The sequence below is a fragment of the Schistocerca cancellata genome, unplaced genomic scaffold (genome assembly GCF_023864275.1).
Source record: "Schistocerca cancellata isolate TAMUIC-IGC-003103 unplaced genomic scaffold, iqSchCanc2.1 HiC_scaffold_961, whole genome shotgun sequence".
NCBI classification, from domain to species: Eukaryota; Metazoa; Arthropoda; class Insecta; order Orthoptera; family Acrididae; genus Schistocerca; species Schistocerca cancellata.
The window spans coordinates 75,001-77,500 of record NW_026046969.1 but is presented as its reverse complement, the minus strand read 5'-3'; the positions used below and the strand labels follow the sequence as shown (position 1 = coordinate 77,500).

Sequence of the window (2,500 nt, the reverse complement as noted above, 5' to 3'; positions counted from 1 at the left end):
ACAAGCATATGACTACTGGCAGGATCAACCAGGGAGCTGCGTCAACTAGAGCTGAGCAGCCGGCCGCCCGGGAGTGTGTCCCAGGGGCCCGCGCGAACACGCAAGCGTCCGCTCAATTATTCTGCAAACAGGAGGAGGCTGAGCTCCCCTGCACAATACACCTCGAAACCCTCTCAGGTCCCGGCGGCGCGCAGCGCCGTCCTAAGTACTTGGTCGGGTTCGAGAGAGGCGCAATCGCCCGGAGTTAGGCGAGTAGACGCTTTAGGTGCGACCACCCGTGCTCCCAACTGAGCTTGCCGCTGCCGACAGAGGCCCGGGAGCGTGCTGTCGTGGCATTGCCGGCGGGAGACAACACGCGCCACCTACGGTGACCGGCAGCTCCAACGCCAGCGCCACAGAAGGGCAAAGGCCCCACGTGGGTGCCGAAGCGAACTCTCCCAGCACAGCGCACGTGCCAACACGTCTGCACAACTGCGATACAAACCACCAGCGAGAACCGCTGGGGCGACCGAGCAGCAGACGGCGTCGCGGCGCCGAGTGCCGGGCGGCGGCGCATCCTCAACGCACACAGTCCTCAATCGGACCAGCACACTGCAGATGTCCACCGCGCTTCGCACCGGGCCGGCGAGGACCCACTTTGGCTGCACGGCGCCGCGCGCAGGGTGCCCCGGCGCGCAGCTGCGCCGCCTGCCGCGTCCGTCGGCCGGCGCGCCTGCCACTGGGCGCCCCCACCAGCCGGCTGTAGCGCGTGCGCCCACGCACCGCGCGGCCAGCACGCCGGGCGGCCCCCCCTCACCGGCCGGGGACAGTCCCACCCACCCACAGCCGCGTATCGCTTCACACCCAGATTCACATTCACGTTCGTTGGTATGGTGGGGACCGCTTCGTAGCTGTACCGATCGTTGCCCTCACAGATGTACCTCCAGCAAGGACAACCGCACCACAACGGGTTACCAGTTGTTCATTTGCGTAACGTCACCAGTAAACGTACACGTCCATCCCCGTTTGCAAAGTCAACTATTATTGCATGCCTGCCTGTCAGGTGTCAAGACACACTACATCCGCTCACATCCACGCAACAAAATGTGCCCGACTAGAGGGCACGTGGAAGGTGCCCCCGTACGTATGCGATGTCCATTGCGCGACCAACTGTCAACCGGCCTCTGTAGCATGTCGCAGATGTGGAACGCGGGGCACCGTGCTATCACATTGTGTGAGAAGAGACTACTACGTCTGCATACACGCGCCACTACATGAACAGACGGCTCATGCTGATCGCCATCCACTGCGTCCATTACTCCCACACGTCTCTATGGCGTACCACACTGCAATGCAGCTGTTATGGGGAGATGACACGTAGCTGTGTACACAACATTCTGAGCGGGTTGCGGTTGGACAATACATTAATGTAACGTGTCATATGCCAATTACAGAGCAGGGTAAGGCACAACTTGGGTTAGGTTAAGGCACAACTTGGGTTAGGTTAAGGCACAACTTGGGTTAGGTTAAGGCACAACTTGGGTTAGGTTAAGGCACAACTTGGGTTAGGTTAAGGCACAACTTGGGTTAGGTTAAGGCACAACTTGGGTTAGGTTAAGGCACAACTTGGGTTAGGTTAAGGCACAACTTGGGTTAGGTTAAGGCACAACTTGGGTTAGGTTAAGGCACAACTTGGGTTAGGTTAAGGCACAACTTGGGTTAGGTTAAGGCACAACGTGGGTTAGGTTAAGGCACAACGTGGGTTAGGTTAAGGCACAACGTGGGTTAGGTTAAGGCACAATGTGGGTTAGGTTAAGGCACAATGTGGGTTAGGTTAAGGCACAATGTGGGGGTAGATTGCGGTACAAATTGCATTACATTGCGGTGCAAATTGCATTACATTGCGGTGCAAATTGCATTACATTGCGGTGCAAATTGAGTTACATTGCGGTGCAAATTGAGTTACATTGCGGTGCAAATTGAGTTACATTGCGGTGCAAATTGAGTTACATTGCGGTGCAAATTGAGTTACATTGCGGTGCAAATTGAGTTACATTGCGGTGCAAATTGAGTTACATTGCGGTGCAAATTGAGTTACATTGCGGTGCAAATTGAGTTACATTGCGGTGCAAATTGAGTTACATCGCGGTGCAAATTGAGTTACATTGCGGTGCAAATTGCGTTACATTGCGGTGCAAATTGCGTTACATTGCGGTGCAAATTGCGTTACATTGCGGTGCAAATTGCGTTACATTGCGGTGCAAATTGCGTTACATTGCGGTGCAAATTGCGTTACATTGCGGTGCAAATTGCGTTACATTGCGGTGCAAATTGCGTTACATTGCGGTGCAAATTGCGTTACATTGCGGTGCAAATTGCGTTACATTGCGGTGCAAATTGAGGTAGGTTAAGGTGCAACACAGGTTAGGTTAAGGTGCAACATAGGTTAGGTTAAGGTGCAAGATGGGTTAGGTTAAGGTGCAAGATGGGTTAGGTTAAGGTGCAAGATGGGTTAGGTTAA

The 2,500-nt window shown here is 54.6% G+C and overlaps 1 non-coding gene across 1 annotated transcript in view; it reads right to left on the bottom strand.

Moving 5' to 3' along the window:
* The window catches only part of LOC126149970 (small subunit ribosomal RNA), a 1,909-nt gene extending 1,874 nt beyond the window's left edge, over positions 1 to 35 (bottom strand). Inside the window, exon 1 of the ribosomal RNA XR_007531224.1 lies at positions 1 to 35. This exon is cut by the window's left edge and continues 1,874 nt beyond it. This is a non-coding gene — a ribosomal RNA (small subunit ribosomal RNA).
* Positions 36 to 2,500: the final 2,465 nt, after the last annotated feature.